The sequence below is a fragment of the Anomaloglossus baeobatrachus genome, chromosome 1 (genome assembly GCF_048569485.1).
Source record: "Anomaloglossus baeobatrachus isolate aAnoBae1 chromosome 1, aAnoBae1.hap1, whole genome shotgun sequence".
Lineage (NCBI taxonomy): Eukaryota > Metazoa > Chordata > Amphibia > Anura > Aromobatidae > Anomaloglossus > Anomaloglossus baeobatrachus.
In genome coordinates, this window is record NC_134353.1 from 203,293,040 (window position 1) to 203,318,565 (window position 25,526).

Below are 25,526 nucleotides of genomic sequence, written 5' to 3' on the forward strand. Positions count from 1 at the left end.
TGTGCCCCAAACAGATAATAGGCCCAGCGCTTGTTCCGGCCGCATGCAGGGGCGGGAACCCGTCCGGGACGTCCATCATCGGGCCGTTCCCGGAATGGACGCGGACGTAGCAGTGTCGTCACACTGCGCCCGCCTCATCCCGTTGTGGAAGCCGTCATTCAGGAGGTTCGGGAGGGGACCGCACCGCGCATGCGTGCCACAGGCGCAGCCATCTTTAAAGAGGGCACTGAAAAGGGCAATATCGCATCTGGCAAAACAGAGTAAGAATACGTTAAATATATAACATAAGTAATGTGAGCGGGGATGGGAAACACTACAAAATGTCGGGAATATAAAATGGATGATGTGGAAATGAAGTATATAATCCCATCGAACAAAAACCCACAGCAGAGGGGGGGATGGGCAAACAAAGCGGCTCTACTCCTACCAACGCTGCACCAGGCAAACCCTTCTCATCAACATAGATGTATAACATCAAATATGTCACCCAGGGTTTGTATCCTATTTATATGTCAGACACAGCCAAGGCGGGAGGAAGTAGACAAAATAGATGATCCCACAGGCACATCCCACCTCAAAAATATCACATATGAATGCATCCAAGAAAAAAAGGGGGGAAAAAAAAGGGAGAAAACACTAGGGGTACGGCGTGATGGGACCCACGACTCCAGTCCAAGAAGATGGACAGAGTCGGAGGGCACAACAGGCCCGACTTTAGTCACATGAAAAAGTCAAAATCCATATAAAGTATGTAAAAAGGATAGCACATTAATTCCCCTAGGAATAAAAGTTGATATTTCCACACCCAATTATAATATTTTGTTATTTTGTTATCAATAGCTACATATAGAAGCAAAATAGATGAAAACCAGGATCCGGCGTGACGCGAACCCCGATCCACCACCAATGTGGAAGCCGGATCAAGGGCCCACGGCAGGCAGGATCCAAGCCAAACAACACAAAACAAGATGCATAAAAATAGACATTACTCCACAAAACATCCAATAGAAAGTTTGTCATAATTTTTTCCGACGATAATGTCGCCATATTTCATGCTTGTAATCCGAGCCGTATATCGTATGATAATTTTTGTAGGATCCAGTTTGTTTAATATTGGAGTCTATAGAAAACAGATCAATTAACAGAGTACTGTTTAGCTATCTGTTTTTCTTTCACCTTGTTACGTTTTTTGCTTACGAGATCAGTTTCAAAATGGAAGCTAAATAGCAACCAGTTAACAGGTCTGTTTTCCATTGACTCCCATGTTAAAAAATAAAAAAAAATAGATCCTGCAAAAATCTATTTTTTTTTAATAAAGGGATTAAAAAAAAAAAAAAAAAAAGGGGGATTTTTTTGCACAAGTTTTTTGCCAACAGATTGCTGCTGGATCCGTTCTGACAGATGTTTAATGGACATGTGAACTCAGCCTTAGATAGATCCTATGTTATCTGCTTATGGTCATCGAACTAAGGAATATAGCACCACACAAATTACTCTCTACATAGGTATGATTATTCCTGCATTTCGCATTATAGATATTTATGGTGTAGCGCCCCTGAGCCACTCAGGGCACTACAAGGAACTGCATCCTCTTGGGGATGCAGGACCTACCTCCTGGGATCTGGAGCACCAGTGCAGATAGCACTTAAAGCACAACCAAAACCGTAGTTCTCTACTCCACACCGGGACTAAAGGGTTAATCAAGTAAGGGGATGGTTGCTTGGAGGTAGGAACGAGTCGAGGGATTAGCCCACCTGGTGGGAGGGGACAAAGAACAGTGGCACACAGAGAGGTGTGCGGACATGCTTGAGCGGGGTCCGTGCGACAGTGACCCGGGGCACAGGGGAGAGGTCGCCAGGGTGGGTATGGAGATGTACCGCTGGGACCGAAGCACGCACGGGGCACAGGGCCCTAGATCAAGTGCCAGTTCTACATGGCTTGATTATCACCTGCACGGTGATTACACCTTCATAACCTTCACCGAACCAAATAATCCGGGGGCATCAGCAGTAAACTAGGATCGGGGTTCAGACACTTACCTCCCCACAGGGTCTGCACTGCCCACCGTACATAAAAGGAGACTGGTACCCCAAAAGGGACAGTCGGGCCCCAAACGCTCTATGCTACGGGGACCCAACCAACAGAGTGCCGGAGACAGAGCAACCTGGGTCACTAAATTGGCACTAATAATCCATGGGACCTGAACCAGTCATCCACGGGTCGGAGTAACTAGAGACTGTTCATTACAACCTTGTGTGGTCTCAGTTATTACCCTGTCACATCTCTCAGGCACGGCGCTACCTGCGGAGGGCCCAACATCATTGCTGCAACCGCCACCAACGCGGGGAGTATTTAGCAGCGGCGGTTCTACACCCTTAACAGCAACCCGCAGGTGGCGTCACGTACACTTTCACCCCTACTTTAAATAATTCCCCTTTTAGAAGAGAAGCCCCAGGGCACGGGCCCAGGCAACGGCCACCAGAGTGACATTTCCATTTGCAACCGCCCGGGACCGAGTACCCCCTTCCCTGGGCGACACAATGGCATATGGTATGAATATACTGTACCAGAACAGAGCAGAATGGTCATTCAGATGCCAGGTGTCTTATCCTGCGCATCTTAAGTGCTAAAATAAAGATACATCAAATTACCATAAGCCTCACAATGTGCTGGAATCAGTAATGCACGATATCGTCATAATGCAAATCACCACACACGGAAAATAAGCATGACTAGCAAATCACATCATGTTTATTTATGTCTGCGATGCTTATTTTTAGTGCCTTTTTGCATAACACACGGGCACATTAGCACAGTACGGCCTGTCTGACCTAATAGATAGTAACCAATCTCAGCATGAAGGTGCACGAAAACAAAACAATGGTAAACACAAAGTCTGCACCTTTCTCTCCGCCAACTGCAAGGTTAGGACTGCGTGCACACGTTGTGATTTTAGCATTTTATGCATTTTTTGAGTTCAGATTTGTCACAAAACCTGAAGGGAATCCTGATACCAAAGTCAATGAGGATCCTGCAGTGTCATGCATATGTTGCCTATATGTGACTTGCAGATTTTGCACATAAAATAATCTGGAGCTTGTCAATTCTAGCACATATAAAAATTGTCAATTTTCTTCTCTTTTGTAGCACTTCTGTGACGCCCTGGACCCCAGGGGTCACAGAATAACATCACATACACACACCCCCCCCCTCCCCTAGTCAGGAACACCCGTCAAACAAAACCCTTGTTGCCTCCCTCCAGGGTCTGATGTCCACACCAGGTGGGGCGGAGCCAGGCAGTTGGCCCCACCCACCGAGGAGTTCACAGGCCTGGAGGCGGGAAAAGTAGTGAGTTCAGTTCAGTGAGTTGAGAGGAGTCAAGTTCAAGAGTTGAAGTGGAGAGGTGGTAGTGAGAGGAGAAAGTCTGTGGTGTTTCTTTTTCAAATAAAGTATTTTGGTGTGTTTTTTTTCCCCCACCTACTGAGTTAGCAATGGGGGGGGGGGGGTGTCTGATACACACCTCTCCATTACTAACACCAGAGCTTGTTGCCAACTGACAAACCCCAACTACCATTACACCGATTGCCACGGCACCAGGGTAATCTGGAAGAATCAAGGCGAATCATTAGAATTGGGGCATCCAATGTTATGTGCCACTTCTGGGGCTGCTGCAGACTTGTATTTTTAGGCAGGGAAGGGCCAAATAACCATGGACCTTCCCAGAATTATATCAGCCCCCAACTGTCTGCATTACTTTTGCTGGTTATCAAAAAAGGGGTGACCCCCAACTAGATGTTTTCATTCACTTCTTAAGCATAAAAAGCTGTCCAATAAGCTCCACAGGGTGCAATTTTATTACATGTAAGGGGGGGGGGGGTTGTGCAATTATAATGTCTACATCTCTCACTGCACAATCAGCTCTACCCTCACCTACTGTATCCTCACCTATCCCGTGTAGACTGTGAGCCCTTGCGGGCAGGGACCGCTATCCTCCTGTACCTGTGTCTTGTATTGTTTATGATTGTTGTACTTGTCCCTATTATGTACACCCCTTTCACACGTAAAGCGCCATGGAATTGATGGTGCTATAATTAATATTATCGCTTTAGCATTTGTTGGTGGTCCAAAAACGTTAGGAAAAACGCAGGTAAAAACCCACGGAAAACGCATCAAAAACGTGTGTCTATGCTGCTGTCTTTTTTCCTGCCAAGAGGCGCAGAAACGGTGCAGATATTTCTGCATCCAAATACTCAACACTTGAAGTGTTTATCAAATTCCAATCTATAATTATAATTATTCTACTTGTCATTCCATTAGCACAATTCAACGTGGGGGTGAGTAAGAGGAGACATTCTGCAGTAAAAAAATACAACCTGGATAGTTAGTTGTGTTAGTAAATGGTGAGAAGAACAATAAACACAAGTTGTTCTCTATACTCATCCACTTATTTTAGTTGTGGTTTCATTTACATGCAGGTCATTTCCAGGCACTGCTTTTGTATATAGGGAAACTCTGTCACCCATCAGAACAACTGCTAAAGAAAGGACTTCAAGCCAAACTGAAAGATCAAAAGGCATTTCCATGGAAGCACCCTTGAAAAACAATGATGTAAGGCACAGAACAAATGTGCATTGTTGTCTAAATACCAATTTCTACAGAGAAATGATGATCTCAGCGTTTTAGAACAAATCATGTCAAATGTACCCTATACACTTAGGGCAAAATAAAAAAAATATATTATACAGTGTGTCCACCCATATCCTGTCCACTGCCATTAACTTGAGAACGGCAGCAGCTATAGGCATAGAAGTGGTGTCTAGGTATAGTAAAGTAGCCATGCGCTACGCAATGAAACCACCTATAGCGCCACCTGGTAGAAAACAACGGAGTTAGAATTTTTATCTCGAAAACGGAACGAGATATTGAATTACAATTTTTTTTATTCTCTATGAATCGACACCTTGCATACAGAAATGCTGTGATATGAAACCCATGACCCCCCCCCCCCCAAAAAAACATTGAATGCTGGTCACGCATATATATGGCACTCATTTAACTTTGATGCTCAAAGTGGCCACTGTCAGCTGCAATGCACATCTGGACTCTGGACAGCATACTGCATCTTGCTGCATGTTGTGCAATATGGTAGGTGACACGTTTGCACAAGCATCTGGGATACGTCGTAGGTCTTGCAATGTTGGTGGAGGGGTCGCATACACCTGCTGTTTAATGTGACCTCACAAAAAGAAGTCCAATGGGATCAGGGCAGGTGAGCGTGGAGGCCACTCCACGCAGCCACCATACCCAATGACTTGTAGGAAGCTCTCCATGAGGTATTTCTTCACATCCGCAGCCATGTGAGTCTTACACATTCTAATCATAGCATTTCTGTATGCAAGGTGTTGATTCAAATTGAATTGATGATGCTCCACAACTTTGTAATTCACTTTTTTTCCCTCCCTCTCGTTCCGTTTGAGATAAAAATGCTAACTCCATTGTTGTCCACCAGGTGGCGCTATAGGTGGTTTCATTGCGTATCGCATGGATACTTTACTATACCTAGACACCACTTCTATGCCTATAGCTGCCGCTGTTCTCAAGTTAATGGAGGTGGACAGGATATGGGTTATACACACATATATAATTATTTTTTTGAGTTAGTACATGGCCAACTGTAAAAACATTGCTGCATAAACAGGTGGATATGTATAGGGAATATTTTACAAGGTCATAATAGATTAAAAATAATATTACATTCAGTCTTGTGCAATCCTAAGATCACACTAGCTTCTCAATGTCATCAAGTAACCTTTTCACTTTATTTTTTCCATTATTCACAGCAAGAATGCTGCCCCGCTGTGCCATTTTTTCTGTGAAATGTGGCAGAACCCAAGGCAGTGAATGGAGGTGTCAAAATGAATCACAGCCAGCTAGTCTGGGACTTTCCTCAAGAAGATAGTTCAACTGCATGTTTTGTCAGTCTTTGGAATTTATATGTACCACATTTATAAAATAGCTGCTTCCCTAAAATGAGAAAATAGTGTCTAAATGGATAGGGACCTCCATTATATTCTGTACACGAGTCGAGCCTGACCGAGCGTCCGACTGCTCATAATGAGTATCGAGCTCCAGAGCATGGTAGTGCTCACTCATCACTAGTAAGTTTTTAAACGGCAACTGATATGCAAATGATGCTTAAAAGGGGTATTCGCATGATTATATCTCAATATGTAGTAAGAATATTAGCAAATACCTCCAATTAGAAATGCAGTCTAGTTTTCCTGATGAGCTGTCACTTAGCTCATGTGTATGCATAGCAATAGCTTAGGTATCCATGGTTACAACCACGAGCAACTAACTCACTCCATATATGCGTGGCCATAACTTTGGATACCTAAGCTACTGCAATGCCCTGCACATAAGGTGAGTGACATACGGTAGCTTTTCAGAAGAACTATACTACATTTCTAATTCAAGGTATTTGCTAATATTCTTACTTTTATACCAACTATGACGCACCCACGGGGTCTGGGGAGGGTTTACACATCAACGGGCCGCTGTAGAGGTTTGGGATCTCACAGCGGCTAGGCCTGGTTCCGTGACCACGGCGGTGTCAATAAAGATGGAGGGGAGGGATGATGGTGATAGTAGTTATTCGTGACGCCACCCGTGGTGTGTGGCTATAATGGGAGCCACCGCTGCAATAGGTTTCCTCTGAGGGCCGGTGGTAGTGCAGCTAATTTAGTATGGCTCTCCACAGGCAGAGCTTGGGCCCACAGGGAGGTTGAGAGTAGTAGTCCACTCTGTTAAAAAGGAGTGTGTTGCGCGGGAAGGATTTGACGACACAGCGGTTGCAGTTAAAGTTCTTTACTCACTGAAATGTCACCGCCTTTGGACTGCCGGACTCCGCTACGATGGGCTCCAGCCCATCCCGGATAGTTCGGAGGTCAGAACCAATGTTTTTTTCCTGTGAGCCCTTCCTCCCTGCACTGTGCTGTGCGAGTCCCTGCGGCTTGAAGCCACGCGGGGACCCGAGTCATTGAATGGACCCCGTTCCTGTCTTGTATGGCAGGCAGCGTGAGTCCTCTGCCGCTCAGACTCCTGGCTCTATATGCTGCTGTGCCCCGGGCGCTTTGTGTGGGCCAGAAGACTTGAAATCCTCCGCCCGGCAGATTCTGCTGGCGGGACATGCAGTGCCAACCAGCCTAGGGCTCTGCACCCTGCTCTGTGCGCTTGGTCCTGAGGGAGCTATGGTGCAGCTCTCCCCACGTCTCACTTGTTCCTGTGTCGCTGACTAATTGTAACTGACTGCTCCAGACTGTTACTGACTGAATGTCTGTGTGCGCGCGCGCGTGTCACCTTGCTCCCCTGTCTGTACTCACTCCTGGTCCTGGGACAAATTCCTCCAGCCTCCCGTCCCCAGGACGTCTCCCCTGCAGCTCTGCTTCTGTCTCCCTCCTCAGACTGTCTGTCATCAAACTGCTGACTCACTACTTCCCTTTCTCGCTCTGCTGCTCGCTCCACCCCCCCAGGTTACTGAACTAGTGGGTGGGAGGTCCCATACCTTGTGGTGACCATCCAAGTGACCCTACCCTAACCCAGTGAGAGGGCGACTGTTTTGGTGGTTTACCGGCAATGGCCTTCTACGTACCTGGGATGAATACTGCACCTCTCGTGCGCTGCAGTACCCTGTGGCGACTGAAGCCTCAAGGATGCCACAACTACATATTGAGATTCTTGGAGATAGGAATACCCCTTTAAGAGCTTTGGTAGATCTGAAGCCTCAGGAACTTCATCTCTATTCCCTGCCCAGCACCACCGCCTCCTGCTTGACTGACAGCCTCTATGCTATTTGATCTCAGGCAAAGGAGTCAGCAGTCAGTCATCAAGGAGGAGAATTGGTGGGGGGTGAAAGAGCTGGAGTGACAGAGGTTTCAGATGTACAAATACTTCTTCAGCCTCCTTTACATATCAATTCAAAAGTTGATTTGTCATTAGCTGAGAAACAGAATGGCCATGTAAAATGTATTGCTGGACTTGTCTCTGAAAGAACTAAAAGCACGTATAGTTTGCGTAGTGAAATTCTGCTGGATTCTCTTAACAAAAAACAAAAAAACAAAAAAACAAAAAACATTTGTGTCTGTGTGTTTTAAATAAAGAGCATATCTGAACTCATTTGCCCACAGTCCACTCATTCCCCTGTATTGGAAATCTCTGGGGAAAAACACATAAAAAGATCAAAAGTCCTGAAGATAAAAGAAAAGCAGAAATTTGTATTCTACAGAGTGGCCTTGTGTGCTCTATATTCATTTAGGGAATAAAAAAGCAACATAGCAGCCATTTAGTCATGGTAAGACTGGAATCCGGCTGCTGAAATACAGAGGATGAGGTCACCCATAGAAGGTTATTCAGTGAAAGAGAAATGACAATTAAAAGCGCATATTATTATATTTTAAATTAATGCCGAAAATTTTTTAATCGAAAGTAAATTTGGTTACTCTAGCATTATTTTTAAATTTTCTAATGAACCATACAATCGCATAAAAAGGTTTGGGCACCCCAGGTCAAAATTATTGTTATTGACCAGGGGTGCAAGTTTAAGGTCCTGTGCGCACACTGCATTTTTTTTAAAAAAAAAAAAAAAAAGTGGGCTTCGCCATATTCTTGTATGCTAGCTAGGTACAGCAGGCAGGTATGGGCTGCCCCGAACACTCAGCTGGGAACCAAACATACAGGGAAGCCTTTTTTTTTTTTTTTAATTATTTCATGAAGTTCATGAAATTAAAAAAAACAAAAAAAAAACAAAAACAGCCAGGTACAACTAGGCATCTGGGGTCTGGAATCCGCAGCACAGGGTGGCCCAAGCTTTCTGCCCCCCCCCCCACTGCGATTTGCAGTTCGCAGCTGCCCCGGAAAATGGCGCTTTCATAGAAGCGCCATCTTCTGGCACTGTATCCAACTCTTCAGCGGCCCTGGTGCCGGGTGGCATGCTGGGTAATAAGGGATTAATACCAGCTTTGTTTTACCAGCTGGTATTAAGCCCAAGATTCTTAATGGAAAGAGGAAAGAAGAAAGAGGAAAGAAGAAAGAGGAAAGAAGAAAGAGGAAAGAAGAAAGAGGAAAGAAGAAAGAGGAAAGAAGAAAGAGGAAAGAAGAAAGAGGAAAGAAGAAAGAGGAAAGAAGAAAGAGGAAAGAAGAAAGAGGAAAGAAGAAAGAGGAAAGAAGAAAGAGGAAAGAAGAAAGAGGAAAGAAGAAAGAGGAAAGAAGAAAGAGGAAAGAAGAAAGAGGAAAGAAGAAAGAGGAAAGAAGAAAGAGGAAAGAAGAAAGAGGAAAGAAGAAAGAGGAAAGAAGAAAGAGGAAAGAAGAAAGAGGAAAGAAGAAAGAGGAAAGAAGAAAGAGGAAAGAAGAAAGAGGAAAGAAGAAAGAGGAAAGAAGAAAGAGGAAAGAAGAAAGAGGAAAGAAGAAAGAGGAAAGAAGAAAGAGGAAAGAAGAAAGAGGAAAGAAGAAAGAGGAAAGAAGAAAGAGGAAAGAAGAAAGAGGAAAGAAGAAAGAGGAAAGAAGAAAGAGGAAAGAAGAAAGAGGAAAGAAGAAAGAGGAAAGAAGAAAGAGGAAAGAAGAAAGAGGAAAGAAGAAAGAGGAAAGAAGAAAGAGGAAAGAAGAAAGAGGAAAGAAGAAAGAGGAAAGAAGAAAGAGGAAAGAAGAAAGAGGAAAGAAGAAAGAGGAAAGAAGAAAGAGGAAAGAAGAAAGAGGAAAGAAGAAAGAGGAAAGAAGAAAGAGGAAAGAAGAAAGAGGAAAGAAGAAAGAGGAAAGAAGAAAGAGGAAAGAAGAAAGAGGAAAGAAGAAAGAGGAAAGAAGAAAGAGGAAAGAAGAAAGAGGAAAGAAGAAAGAGGAAAGAAGAAAGAGGAAAGAAGAAAGAGGAAAGAAGAAAGAGGAAAGAAGAAAGAGGAAAGAAGAAAGAGGAAAGAAGAAAGAGGAAAGAAGAAAGAGGAAAGAAGAAAGAGGAAAGAAGAAAGAGGAAAGAAGAAAGAGGAAAGAAGAAAGAGGAAAGAAGAAAGAGGAAAGAAGAAAGAGGAAAGAAGAAAGAGGAAAGAAGAAAGAGGAAAGAAGAAAGAGGAAAGAAGAAAGAGGAAAGAAGAAAGAGGAAAGAAGAAAGAGGAAAGAAGAAAGAGGAAAGAAGAAAGAGGAAAGAAGAAAGAGGAAAGAAGAAAGAGGAAAGAAGAAAGAGGAAAGAAGAAAGAGGAAAGAAGAAAGAGGAAAGAAGAAAGAGGAAAGAAGAAAGAGGAAAGAAGAAAGAGGAAAGAAGAAAGAGGAAAGAAGAAAGAGGAAAGAAGAAAGAGGAAAGAAGAAAGAGGAAAGAAGAAAGAGGAAAGAAGAAAGAGGAAAGAAGAAAGAGGAAAGAAGAAAGAGGAAAGAAGAAAGAGGAAAGAAGAAAGAGGAAAGAAGAAAGAGGAAAGAAGAAAGAGGAAAGAAGAAAGAGGAAAGAAGAAAGAGGAAAGAAGAAAGAGGAAAGAAGAAAGAGGAAAGAAGAAAGAGGAAAGAAGAAAGAGGAAAGAAGAAAGAGGAAAGAAGAAAGAGGAAAGAAGAAAGAGGAAAGAAGAAAGAGGAAAGAAGAAAGAGGAAAGAAGAAAGAGGAAAGAAGAAAGAGGAAAGAAGAAAGAGGAAAGAAGAAAGAGGAAAGAAGAAAGAGGAAAGAAGAAAGAGGAAAGAAGAAAGAGGAAAGAAGAAAGAGGAAAGAAGAAAGAGGAAAGAAGAAAGAGGAAAGAAGAAAGAGGAAAGAAGAAAGAGGAAAGAAGAAAGAGGAAAGAAGAAAGAGGAAAGAAGAAAGAGGAAAGAAGAAAGAGGAAAGAAGAAAGAGGAAAGAAGAAAGAGGAAAGAAGAAAGAGGAAAGAAGAAAGAGGAAAGAAGAAAGAGGAAAGAAGAAAGAGGAAAGAAGAAAGAGGAAAGAAGAAAGAGGAAAGAAGAAAGAGGAAAGAAGAAAGAGGAAAGAAGAAAGAGGAAAGAAGAAAGAGGAAAGAAGAAAGAGGAAAGAAGAAAGAGGAAAGAAGAAAGAGGAAAGAAGAAAGAGGAAAGAAGAAAGAGGAAAGAAGAAAGAGGAAAGAAGAAAGAGGAAAGAAGAAAGAGGAAAGAAGAAAGAGGAAAGAAGAAAGAGGAAAGAAGAAAGAGGAAAGAAGAAAGAGGAAAGAAGAAAGAGGAAAGAAGAAAGAGGAAAGAAGAAAGAGGAAAGAAGAAAGAGGAAAGAAGAAAGAGGAAAGAAGAAAGAGGAAAGAAGAAAGAGGAAAGAAGAAAGAGGAAAGAAGAAAGAGGAAAGAAGAAAGAGGAAAGAAGAAAGAGGAAAGAAGAAAGAGGAAAGAAGAAAGAGGAAAGAAGAAAGAGGAAAGAAGAAAGAGGAAAGAAGAAAGAGGAAAGAAGAAAGAGGAAAGAAGAAAGAGGAAAGAAGAAAGAGGAAAGAAGAAAGAGGAAAGAAGAAAGAGGAAAGAAGAAAGAGGAAAGAAGAAAGAGGAAAGAAGAAAGAGGAAAGAAGAAAGAGGAAAGAAGAAAGAGGAAAGAAGAAAGAGGAAAGAAGAAAGAGGAAAGAAGAAAGAGGAAAGAAGAAAGAGGAAAGAAGAAAGAGGAAAGAAGAAAGAGGAAAGAAGAAAGAGGAAAGAAGAAAGAGGAAAGAAGAAAGAGGAAAGAAGAAAGAGGAAAGAAGAAAGAGGAAAGAAGAAAGAGGAAAGAAGAAAGAGGAAAGAAGAAAGAGGAAAGAAGAAAGAGGAAAGAAGAAAGAGGAAAGAAGAAAGAGGAAAGAAGAAAGAGGAAAGAAGAAAGAGGAAAGAAGAAAGAGGAAAGAAGAAAGAGGAAAGAAGAAAGAGGAAAGAAGAAAGAGGAAAGAAGAAAGAGGAAAGAAGAAAGAGGAAAGAAGAAAGAGGAAAGAAGAAAGAGGAAAGAAGAAAGAGGAAAGAAGAAAGAGGAAAGAAGAAAGAGGAAAGAAGAAAGAGGAAAGAAGAAAGAGGAAAGAAGAAAGAGGAAAGAAGAAAGAGGAAAGAAGAAAGAGGAAAGAAGAAAGAGGAAAGAAGAAAGAGGAAAGAAGAAAGAGGAAAGAAGAAAGAGGAAAGAAGAAAGAGGAAAGAAGAAAGAGGAAAGAAGAAAGAGGAAAGAAGAAAGAGGAAAGAAGAAAGAGGAAAGAGGAAAGAAGAAAGAGGAAAGAAGAAAGAGGAAAGAAGAAAGAGGAAAGAAGAAAGAGGAAAGAAGAAAGAGGAAAGAAGAAAGAGGAAAGAAGAAAGAGGAAAGAAGAAAGAGGAAAGAAGAAAGAGGAAAGAAGAAAGAGGAAAGAAGAAAGAGGAAAGAAGAAAGAGGAAAGAAGAAAGAGGAAAGAAGAAAGAGGAAAGAAGAAAGAGGAAAGAAGAAAGAGGAAAGAAGAAAGAGGAAAGAAGAAAGAGGAAAGAAGAAAGAGGAAAGAAGAAAGAGGAAAGAAGAAAGAGGAAAGAAGAAAGAGGAAAGAAGAAAGAGGAAAGAAGAAAGAGGAAAGAAGAAAGAGGAAAGAAGAAAGAGGAAAGAAGAAAGAGGAAAGAAGAAAGAGGAAAGAAGAAAGAGGAAAGAAGAAAGAGGAAAGAAGAAAGAGGAAAGAAGAAAGAGGAAAGAAGAAAGAGGAAAGAAGAAAGAGGAAAGAAGAAAGAGGAAAGAAGAAAGAGGAAAGAAGAAAGAGGAAAGAAGAAAGAGGAAAGAAGAAAGAGGAAAGAAGAAAGAGGAAAGAAGAAAGAGGAAAGAAGAAAGAGGAAAGAAGAAAGAGGAAAGAAGAAAGAGGAAAGAAGAAAGAAGAAAGAAGAAAGAAGAAAGAAGGACACCACGCAGAAAAAATACTTTATTGGTAATAAATACACAGACAAACTTAGGGACTCCATCTTTATTACTCCCTCACACCCCTCCACGATCCTGGTCATCTGTCTTCTTCAACCGATGCAGCTCTACTATATCAGAAAGCAGAGGGAGGAAGAACGCTGCTCCTCCCTGTGCTGTGTAATCACTCAATGAGTGAGCAGAGACTGCGGGTTGGTAAGCGGTGACTTCACCACTGCCACCGTTGCCATAGTAACCTACCGAATGGGTTACTATAGGAACGATGATCTCCGATCAACTGATTCCCAGCGCCGGTATTACTGGCCACATGTGACCCCAGGTTGTGTACCCCTTCTTTAAACAGAATTTGGGTCCTCCGGTCCTGCAGCCTGACTGCACAAATTGATATGTGGAGCATTGCAATCATTGGATTCTCTGCACATTAATACTTTGTGTTCTGAGTATATTCCCCAAATTTAGTACAGTGCCACTGCCACTGCCTACCCCAGTGTGCCCTGAAAATAGTGTCTGCTGCTCCATTCAATTTTGTTTACAGTCTTAACTCTTAAGCCCCCCCCCATACACATTACCGTAATTAGCGCTATCGACGGAACGATGATTGTTCAGACGATCTTTCAGCCACAAACTATCTTACCCAACTCCTCCATATACAGTAAAGCTTTCCTCTTTGGGTCTTACATGCATGACAGCCACATGAGAGTTGGGGGTCTTCGCTTCCTAGGCCAGGATTCTTGTATCATAATGCAAATTATGATGCAAGTCAACAAGGTCTCTATCCTTAGCCACCTATAATGTAACGAAAATCCCAGCAGATAAACATTTCACAGATGAATGTCAAAGAAGATTAGGATCTAGCATGTCCAATTTCAGAGTGACAATCTTTTTTGTTCGCCTGGAGTTATCCATCCCCAGAGAATTCTGGCAGTGGCTCTTTAATGGAGAACCCTCCGATTGAGTGTTCTCTATTTGGGTAAGAGTTCCTTTGAATAGGAGAATGTGCAAAATAGTTGCAGTTTGATGCCATCTAATGTTTATAGGAGGCTGAAAGAAGCAGTCAGCGCAATTTTGTAATGTACAGACATGATCATAATGGCGCTGTAGTCCATATCAAATTGATACCGTCGGTGAAGAATTCCGCTTTGTTGTTCTTATTTAATCACCATTTGAAGAGTTCTGTTCTTCTCTCTCCCTGTGTGCGATTCCCCAGCTCCTCTGCCTCCTTCACGTGTTTGAAGAGGAGATTTCTCTCCTCTGCTCAGTTTCTGTTTGTAGCAGATCTGATGTTCCTTGCTTGCTGTCCTGACGAAGGGAGCTGTGACTCCTGAAACGCGTTGACATGTGCATGCCAATAAAAGAAGCATATAATCTCCATTGAATCCTCTGAGTCCTTGGCACGGATTTACAACCCGTTTTCCTCGTCCACTTTCAAGAGGAGATTTCTGTCATTCAAAGCCTGTAGGCAGGTGGAGGGAACGGGGAATCACAGACAGGGAGGAGAAGACCCAATGTACAGTCCAGCACTTGTGCACCGAAATCTAAATGGCAGAAAACTTCAAATGGTGATAAAAAAAAAAATAAATAAAAAAAAAAATAGAGGATGCTTTCACAAAAGGTATTAATTTGTTCAGTATTACAGCCATGTATTACAGGGCATACAAATGTGCATGTTAATTAAAACTGCAGCCTCTATACTGGAAATCCTATACTGTGCATAGACCCCTCCTGTGAATCCTAGACAGATTGCTCTGTATAAGACAGAGAAATGTAACTGACAGATTGCTTTTGCTGGTGTCCTACCACGGATAAAATGCAGCTCTGCCAAAGATTCACTGGGAGAGATAAGAGCTCTAATTTTATGAATTACATAGACCCATCTGTTACACATGCAAGGGTCATTTAAAGGTGCATTTTCATCTGGAATCAAAAGCACATTGCACAATTCTGTACACATTTATTCATCCACTTTAAGCCCTACATTTGGTGTAAAAACGTAAAAGTACGTGTATGTGGCAAATGTATACTGTATTCAGAAGCCAGTCTTTTTATATTCTCATATATACATTTTTTTGGGGGTGATGGGGGGGGGGGGGGGAACATTAGCATATGTCTTCTACACAATTCATTCTATGCAAAAATTTGCAGTTCTAAAATGTATATGTGCCGCCCCCGTGCCAGCAGCCGGCGCTGCTCGGATCCGGATCTACTGTATGGCTTGAAGTATCCTCCGGACCCGGGGGTCACGCAGACACGCCGAATGAAAAGGGGGACGTAGTTGTACGGCCTTGGCCGTATTCGGTTCGTGACGCCACCGCTGCTGTTGTGGGATACCCAGGGAAGATGTAGTGGCAGCCGGATGTTAACCCCTGCGTGGGTAGGGATGGTTGCCCTGGGGCCCAGTGTCTCTGTGCAGGGTATGGCGATGACAGGGGCTTGCGCGCCCGGACGTACCAGGGGAGGTTACTCACAGTCCAATAAATCAGTCGAGTCTACCAAGGTGCTGGTGGCTCGCCGCCAGTTGTACTCTGGTCCCCCACCTGGGCTGGTGGTCGCCGTCTCTTCTTCTGTACTAGTTGTGGTTGTGTGTTTAGACTTCCCGGTATGGAACACGGGAGTCCGCTCCCGGCTTTCTGTGCGCCTGAGGAGCCGTGCTCGCTGACGCGTGGGATCTATGGGCCCTGGCGGTTGCTCTATCCCTCTCTGTGGGTGGTTGTCTGCTTTTGGGACTTTGGTTGTGACAGGACCTATAATCCTGCTCTCAATCGGTTGATTAGCTAGGCCGTTGGTTACGGTCCTGGCTTCAGGGTCCGAGTACCCCCTCTGTGCACGGTTTACGGTCGGGTCTCCGGTGTCGGTACCGGCGGGTTCCAACCCTGTCCCGGTCCACCTCGGATCTGCCGAGCCGTCTTCCCGTCTCCTGCTGACGGAGACCACCGTCTGCCACCTAGCCAAGGTACCAGGGCTCAGACCCTGGCACCGTTCAACTTGAACTTCTCCGCTGGAACTTCTCCAGCCTCCACTCCTCTCAACTTGAACTCCAAACTTAATCTGCTTGTTTTCCACACCGGGCTGTCTAGACCCCTAGGTGGGCGTTCCCTAACTGCCTGGTCCCGCCCACTGGTGTGCCTGTCTTGCCCTGAGGGGGGGGGGGGTGACTAGGGTTTCAGGTCGGCTGTATGTAACCTAGGTGAGGGATGGTGTTCTGCGGGGGCCTAATGTGTGACCACCTGGTTTTGCCAGGGCGTCACATATACAGAAGATGAAAATCATACAGCAAACTGCATAATTTATTTTTCAATTAAACCTAATGGCAACATATAACGCTACATGCGTATATATTTTCATTTGTGTGAGGTATAAGGCCTCAATCAGACATCTGTGATTTTTGTTGTACGCCCAAACATGGTCTGATTTTCATCTGTAAAATACAAAAGGAAGCCAGCACAGTGCAAGTATTGTGCTCGGGGAAAGGACTGAGTCCTCAATGTCACAAAATGTAACTTCAGAACTAAGTGAGACAAATGAAATGCATGGACCCCATTGCTGACACAGAGACATGAAAAAATTAGACTGCAGTTTCCCAAAATGTATGCAAGTAAGCCAAAACTCCTTCTGGGAAAGCATCTTGTGGACAGATAAGACCAAGAGAGATCTTTTTGGTAAAGCACATCATTCTACTGCTATTTTCCGAAAACGAAATGAGGCCTACAAGGGAAAGAACACAGTACTTACAGTTAAATATGGTGGAGGTTCAAAGATGTTTTGGGATCGTTTTGCTGCCTCTGGCACTGGGTGCAAGGTATCATGAAATCTGAAGATTACCAAAGGATTTTAGGTCACAATGTTGAGCCCAGTGTGAGAAAGCTGGGTTTGTGTCCTAGACTTGGTTCTTACTGCAGGACAATGACCCCAAACAATTCAAGAATCACCCAGTAATGGAAGGAAACAAAGTTCTGGAGAGTTCTGAAATGGCAGCAATGAGACTGGATCTAATTCGCATTAAACACCTGTGGAGGGATCTTAAAATTGCTCTTAGGAAATGTGATTGCTGATCCCTGATCTAAATTCTATACATTCCAATAATAATGTAACATTTGGCCATTGCCTTTTGGACCCGAAAGAGAGACCTAGGATAATAGAAAGACTTAGGCCTCACTCACATGTATAAACTAGACGAGTGCAGTGCAAGAACATCTCATATTGCACTCGGACCAATGTTAGTCAACGAGGCAGAGCAGATTTTTTTTTTTTCAACATCTGTATTCAGGATGAGAAGAAAAAATTTGCAACATGTTAAGAGTGGATGTGTAAATTGGACAAGACTTGCCAATATAAGTCTATGGGCAAGAGAAAAAAACAAAACAAATGGCACACGGATCATGTGGTGTGCGATCTTTAGGGATACATTACCATTCTGCAGCATAGAACACTGTAAATGGTCTTGTAAATGATTGTAGAGTAATAGCTACTAAGGAAAAAAAAAACAAAACACCATACTGATGCTAGGTGAAAAAAAATAAAAAAAACTTCACACATGGAATACAGAATACCAAACGGATTTCACTCGTCCTACTCTCCTGGATGAAAATTGGTCCGATTTTTCATACTCTTATCTGACTCCGGCCTTAGACCATCATCCAACCTGGCAGTATTTGATCCTGTCTTGGTCCTGTTTAATCTCGAACCAACAGAAATTTCTACCACAAAATCTGAGTTGCGTGAATCTTCCTTCATGCCACCTTCATACACCCTCTGTGTAGTTATGTAATGCCATACAAAAGTAAAAAAAAAAAACAGCACAAATGTCTTAGAGAAAGCTGGTTACATAAATATAAAAAAATAATTATTTTATATATAATGTTTTTCTTGTTTTTTTACATACAGGAAATAAGGTTGTTTCTTGCTACAATCATGGTACATTCACAATGAGAGAACCATCATTTATTTTCTTTCATTTTAAAAGCGCTACAAAATTAAATATATCTACTCCACCAAAGAAATACGGTAAGATATTTTGGGGCAGACTAAGGCTGCTTTCACACCTCCGGTTTTAGCAGAGCCGGACAATCCGGCTCTAAAACCTATGTAACGGATGCGGCGACAAAACCGCATCCTTTGCATAAGTTTATTACATGCGGCCCGTCCGGTTTTTGCCGCTCGCATTGCAAATTGTGCCGCATCGGCCGGATGCGGGTTTTTTTGCCGGACAAAAAACAGTGCCAGGCAACGTTCCATCCAGCTGCCGCATCGGCTAAATCTGCTGCATGCGGCAAAAACCGGACGGAACGCAAGCCCATGTGGCACTAATTTATTTCTATGCAAAAAAAACACGTAACCGGCGGCCAAAAAAAACCGGTTGCGGTTTTTCTGCAAAGCGCTGCATTGTGCCGCACAGGAAAAACCGGATGTGTGAAAGCAGCCTAAGAAAGTATAAAACTAAGTTTTCCTAAAGCCGGGTATGGATGTGGGGGGTTGACAGAGTAAAACATACAATAAGGACACAAAACCTGCCTTTGCATTGGCACACTGGTGAGTCTTGGATGATTGTGCTTTCCACTGAGCACATGTCCAGCAAACACACTGTATATACGCTCATCTGAATGAGCCCTAAAAGCCATGCCCACATGTAGTGCATTATTCCATACAAACCAGCCACCAAATTTCCCTGCAAACTCATTAGGAGACCAAAGCAAAATCCAAATGTCTATTTTGCCTGAAAAAATGCAGCAGAAAATGAACATTAAACATTAAAGAGGTCATCTGGTATTTAAACATTAATGGCCCATCCTTAGGATAGGTCATTATATCTGATTGGTCAGGGTCCCTCTCCCAGCACCCCTGCCGATCAGCTGTTCTCAGTGTTTCGGGACTGCAGTAGGTGGCCAGAAACGCTCAGTTTCAGATCTGCTCTGTCTTCGGATAGTGGCGGCAGCCGGGTACTGCTATGAGAAGATGGAGCAGCTCCGGAACTGGGCATTTCCGGGCACAGGCTGCTGCCGCCACTGGCACCGTGAACAGCTGATCAGTCTGGGTGCTGGGTGTCAGACCTCAGACGATCAGATATTGATAATTCTATCTTAAGGAGAGGTCATCAATGTTTAAGTAGGGTCATTCCGTGTCAAGTGGACCAGTGGTCCCTACTCGACGTTCTCCGATTTTGCTGAAAATTTATAAGGATGTACATGTATGTTTGAAAAGAGGTTCTGTAAATTTTTAGGGCCAGATCTCAACTATATTGGGCACGGTTGACCTTTCACTGGAGGCCCCCCCCAAGACTGCGGCTTCAGCTAAGAGGATTTTGCAAACTTTGGCACATAGCCATTCGAGTTCTATACTGGCTATGATGCTGAAATTTGGCATACTAGCTCAACTTTTGCTGCTAAACGCGATAAAATTATTACCGGCTATGACAAAACAATATTTCGGCCGCAATTTTGGGTCAAAGTAGCTTGCAAATCGCGTCGCATAAAATTTATGCCAAACTTTGCCCTTGCAAGGCAGTGCCCAATATATTTGAGATCTGGCCCTAAAAATTTACAGAACCTCTTTTCAAACATACATCTACATCCTTATACATTTTCAGCAAAATCGGAGAACGTCGAGTGGGGACGATTTTTAAAACTGGTCCACTTGACACGGAATGACCCAGTAGTGGACAACCTCTTAAAACGACATAGCTGTGCACATGTTCTGTCTTTTGTTATAGAAATCATACAGTCTTTAAAAGAAGTGACAAACTCATTCTTTTTGGCGGCTTCTAGGAACACTCACTATAAGGCGATATAGAGAATCATAGAGAAGGGATGGCTGGCAGCAGAGCATCGGCAGAAACCGGCAGCAAAGCAACTTCAGCAAAAAAAAAAAAAACAAAACAAAAAAAAACAACCCCATCATTTTCCAGAAGTAGCTTAGTCTAGAAAAACGCAGTGGAACCAAGACATCATGTGTACATACCCTAAGATGTATATTCAGTGGAGATTAAAAAAAAAAAAAAAAACAAACAAAAAAAACAAACCCCTGATGAATTTTTCAAGAGTAATCCACTTAGAAAAACACTTTAGGTTGTTTTTAATAGTTTTTGGAAGCCGCTTACAAGTTACCCTTTCAACTTGACAGTGCCAAGCTTGAAACATGTTCATCTGCAACTAACATCTAGTTTTTAAGAACCTACTCTGGAAAAAAAAAACAAAAAAAAAAACCCAAAAAACAACTCATTGTGAACAATAGAGTGGATTTCCATTAAAATAAAAAAAGAAGAATATTCAAAGAGTTTTTGAAGTGTTAAGGGTGAGTGCCCACGATCAGTGTTCACAGTTTTGGATGCAGCATGCTTCAGCTGTGTCCAAAATGCTGCGTTGTACATTACAAGCACAGTGGATGGGATTTCTAGAGATCCCATGTCCACTGTGCATTTACTGCCCGCAGGGTAAACTGACCTGCGGTACGGCTTTCCAAAACACAAGCATGTCAATTGTTTGCTACTTAGATGCAAGCGTTCTCTGCAGGGACAACAGAAGAGAGAGAATGCAACTGCCCGAGCCAGGATCATGGGCACGATCAGCTGCAGACTCCTGCAGAGGAGATTCGCAGCCCGGCAGGTCAGGACCCACCGTGTCCAGGATGCAGCGGATCCTGATTTTGACCACATACCCTTAATGTAGATTGTTGAGTAGATCCACTTAAAAAAAATCTAGTTAAAAACCTAATAAAAAACCTGTGTGAATCTACCTAATGAAGTAGTCACACTTTTTTTTCTGGTATTTTAGGAGGAGTCAAGCAACTCAAAACACTGGAAAAAGTGCTCAAAGAATGCTAAAACAATCTTCCTATTCATTTCTATGGAAAGCACTTGCTGATTATATATTTAGGCTTTTGAGCGTCTTTTAAACGCTTCAGACTTTCAACAACGCCTGGTTTGACGAAAGAAAGTGCATGTTAGTTGTTTGAAGCTGCTCCTAATGAAAAATGCTCTAAACTAGACACTGGCCAATTAAAAGAAGGTCAAAAAAAAAACTGAAAAAAAGTTAACATTTTTCAAAAGTTTCAGGAGCACAAAAAAATAAAATAAAAAAAAAAAAAAATAAAAAGTCTCTAAAGAAGGAGCATTTAAGAAAGATTCAGTCTGGAGGTCCCTTGGGGGAGAGTTCCCACGGATGAATTTCACAGTCCATTATAAGGAGGTTGTTAGTCGAGGTCAGGAGGCCTATGGACCTATGCACCTTGGGGGTCTTTGCACTTTGCAGTTTTCTCATTTATCATATTCAGGTGAATCTGAAGAGCGACTGCACAGTATTTACTGGACAGCGATCAATTTAGCTTCTGTTCAAAAATATGTTTCAGGTTTCGGTCTTTTTTGCGGCATGGAATAAATTTAAGGATATACGAGACAGACGCCACAGCATGGCAACCATCGCACGTCATCCGTCACAGCCTTCTTTCCTAGCATGTGTGCTAAACAGAGGGGAAAAAACTGGAGAAGAAAAAAAAAAAAAAAATCCTCAAAATGCAGCACTGAACAAAATGAAGGCCCAGACCCCTCCTGGTTTGGACAGGTTAAAGTACACACATTTACATACTTATACAATACTAGCATTTCAGTCTAACCATGTATTACTAATCCCTATAATTCTTATTAATACTAGGTCAATAAAAATATTGTGTAATACAAACAGAACATGTACCCAAAGAAATTCCACTGGCTTCCCGGGGAATGCGGGGGCGCTGCCAAGAGCTTGTCATTTCTGCTGCCCACCCAAGCACATCAGTGAGCCAGGCTCCCAAGGTCAGGGGGCTGCTATCTCCATTCATGTAACATGCTATTGTTAATAGGGAGGCTTCCAACAATCCCCTGTGCCTCCACATTCAAGACAGGCAATTATAAGAGGGAGGGGTGGCAGTCTCTGGTGAAATCCGCTTTTTGTTTGCAATGCTTAATACAAAAAAAATAAAAAAATAAACCCTATAGATATAGCATCAGCGTCTATCCACACACCCATCCCTCCACAATATGGCCTGCTCAAGGCTTTCACATCACACAGATCTCTACTAGACCAGACTGGCAGGTGCATTTACAAAAACCCATTATCCTCCAAAATTGCAGTGTCACCCAAACATCCGTAAACCTACCCATCGTCGTAGAGAAAAGCAGAGAGTCAGCAATCAGGCAGTGCAGCGGAGATACACCGTGGAAAAAACCCCAGTGGATTCAGCATAACTATTGTGGCTACAAGAGACGCAGAGGTGGGAGAGGCTGGGGAGGCGAATCACAGAACTAAAGCCATTTCCATAGAGGGGGCTCCATTAATGAGAGGATGTAATCCCAGTATAGGAGTGACGTACAGGGAAAACCAAGCAGCCAGGAGATAGACAGCCAGATGTGTCGTCATCAGGTGAGAAGGAAAGAGAAAAATCAGATCTGGGTCATCGACCGAATGGGAGTCCTCTCTAGGATTCCTCGGTCTCGATTCCGATCATCTTTTACCTTTGGACGCTGGTATGGAAAGACTGCAGCAGCCTATGCAAAGCATTATGGGATAGGGATGCAGCAGTCAGGAGCGAGGAGATTCGCTGCTTCCCACCCTTCCAGCATCAATCAGCTGAGTGAGGGAGATGAGTGGGCTAGCCAGATACGGGGAGGGGGCTATACAGGATTAACACAAGGAGCGGACTCAAGGAACAATAACCACACAAGTTCACCCAAACGAACAGATTTGTAGAAGCTGCAAGCCACACAAAGAAAGCTAAAAAAGACTAAAACCGTCCAGCAGCAGGTCACACACAAGTGACAATAAATGTATTTTTATTATTAAAGGAGAATCAATCTTCCAAGCTGGCGAGTAACCGTTAGATATAGATCCATCGTAACAATATTCGTGACTATACACTAAGGACATGTTCACACAAGGGGGGCACCCTGCAGGTTTTTCATCCAGATTTATGGGCGAAAAAGTCTGCTGCGTATTAAACAATGAAATGTGAGAAATCTCATCAATATTCCATGAAAATGATGGAATGTGGCGTTTAACCTGAGGTGCGGATTATAAATCTACAGCTTGTCAATTAAGGCCTCATTCAGACATCAGACATATGACAGTCGGTGATTTTCAGACTGATTGCAGGTCTCCAAACCCGACCTCCACAGCCCCATAGGCGGTCACTCATACGTGGAAGTCTGGATTTGGCCTTATGCGCCAAGGTTTCCCCAAGGATTTCACCCTCTTCCCTGTGTAAACTTACCAATACATAATCAACCTCAATAATACAGCAAAAATAATAATTTACATAAATAACTAAAAATGAATAGTCAAATAAAAATACGTATTTGAATTTGCTTTTTCGTGATTAATTCTATCACAATTTAATAACTTATTAGGGCGCAGTCACATGGTCATATAACACGGACGACTATCACATCACAATGCTCGGCCTGGCTGGCGGCTCTCCTAACCCAAGCGTGAGAGCTACATAGAAATACAAACTGACACTATCGGGTCAGGAGAGACGACGGCCAAGCTGAGCATTGTAGTGCGATCGTCGTCCATGTTTGGGTTGCCGTAATTTTGATGCTTTTTTGCCTGTGATTTTCATAAATAAGTCAATAGGTGGAAAAGCTGAAAAACACAGGCAAAAACTCACCAAGAATTGACATGCTCTAGATTATTTTCTCCACCAAATCTTCAAGGAAAAAATAAGCAACATGTGCATAACATTTCAGTATTATTCTCATTGACTTTGCTGGCAAATGGGTAGGGCATGCAGTTTTCTAACAAAATTGCACCAAAAAATGCATAAAAACCCCCTCAGTGTATGCACATTGGCCTTATAAGGCTGTCTGACTGTGCCCTTAGAATGAGCAATTGGATAGTTCATGAATAAGATCTTTATACTCATTTAACAGAGCAGAATGAATTCATTAAAAACACACAGACAGCCACAATAATGTGTGCCAGGTGGGGAAAACTAGTTTGAGACAAAATATGGAGTGGACTGAGCTTCCTTTGATTACAGCAGTCCATACACCTGCACTACATGTCAGTCAACAGCTTACTCCAGATATCCCATACACATGTACACACAATTTGTCTGATAGGGATGTAAGGAATGTGTTTGCAGAGTCCGTCTGGGAAGAGGTCCTGCTGATGCCAGCGTCTATTTCATGTGGATGTGCATCCTCGGACACACAATCAGCTGACCTGCCGTTTCACTACAATACACGCTATCGACCAATCAGAGGCTGGCAGCTGACATCTGCATGTCTGTCACGGGCAGTGCATGGCAGTAATGTCATGTGCTGCTTGTGTCAGGCATAACAGGTCAGCTGACGGACTCTGCACCAGCTATGGAGGAGGAGGCCACACATCATGGGAGCGGGAGAAGGTAAGAATAATAGCTTATTGCTTTAAAATGTGTTGGAAAAGAGTGGCAGAATAGGGGAAGAGGCTCAGCATGGGAAACATTATTACAGGAAGGGAACCCAGGATGGGGGAAATTATTACATGAAGGGGACCTAGGATGGGGGACATTATTACAGGAAGGGGACCTGGGATGGGGGACATTATTGCAGGAAGGGGAACCAGGATGGGGACATTAGTGCAGGATGGGGTACATTATTACAGGAAGGGGACTCAGGATGGGGACATTAGTGCAGGATGGGGGACATTATTACAGGAAGGGGACTCAGGGTGGGGGACATTATTACAAGATGGGGGACAAAATCCTTATCCATTTAGAGAACATTATTTTACGGCATAAATTTTGGGCAAACACCAGTGCAAATTCTAAGCGCTATCTTATGTGCACTATGAGAAAGTGCCCAGCGTACAACTGATGTCAGAAAGCTACACAAAGATCTCATCTAAATAAAAGCACCAAATGTACAATTATGTTTGTCTATGAAAGTGGAATCCCAGAAAATGAAGCTTATTTTAGGGGAATTATGGTCAAGGGCCCTTATTGACCAGGCAGTATTAGGCTATGTGCGCACAGTGCGTTTTTCGCGGCGTTTTTGCGCGTTTTTCAGGTGCAGAGATGCAAAACGCAGCCAAAAACGCACCAAATCGCGGCAAAAACGCATGCGTTTTTTTATGCGTTTTTTTGACGCGGGTGCGTTTTTAGCGTCCAAAAACGCACAAAAATGCAGCGTCAAAAAGACGCAGTGTGCGCACATAGCCTTATGGCTCTGAATGAGAGCTGTATACTTAGCAGCACAATCAGGAAAGCAAAAAACCTTTCCCCATGTGATGGACGTATTTGGTGTCATTCATGTGATGGATCCAGGACGGCTGGAAATTTCAGAAATATGAGAACAGAACTAGGCTAATACCATTATGCCACAGCTGCTGCAGAACGTCAAAATATGTATTATATCTCTTTATTAAAAGGTTAATGGTATTGTTATTTTTTTGGAGGGGCTAAGCAAACCATTTTGCCATTTTTTTGTAGTATTTTTTCTTTTTCCAGCACCTTTTCCCCGAACTTTTGACTATACAGCTTCCAAATGAACCCACCAGAACAATGACTATGCTACATCTTTTAACTGCTTTGTGTTTCTAAACCCTGAAGCTGTTAAAAGACGTAATAAGAAGACAGAACATGTGCACAGTAATGTCATTTTTTGCATTGCTGTGTTGCTGTGCATTGTGTTCCCTTTTTGCGGTGCTTTTTCAGGTGTAATCCATCTGAAAAAGATGTTGTAT

General features: G+C 43.0%; 1 protein-coding gene across 6 annotated transcripts in view; it reads right to left on the reverse strand.

Moving 5' to 3' along the window:
* TRIM2 (tripartite motif containing 2) overlaps positions 1-25,526 on the reverse strand; it is a 173,031-nt gene that overhangs the window by 66,282 nt on the left and 81,223 nt on the right. The window contains exon 1 of one of the 6 annotated variants that reach the window (XM_075347732.1): positions 21,958-22,367. The exons of the other annotated variants lie outside the window; for them this stretch is intronic. The gene's annotated coding sequence lies outside the window, so the exon portion shown is untranslated. Of the gene's footprint in view, positions 1-21,957; positions 22,368-25,526 lie in introns of those variants that run through there. 6 annotated transcript variants of the gene reach the window in all.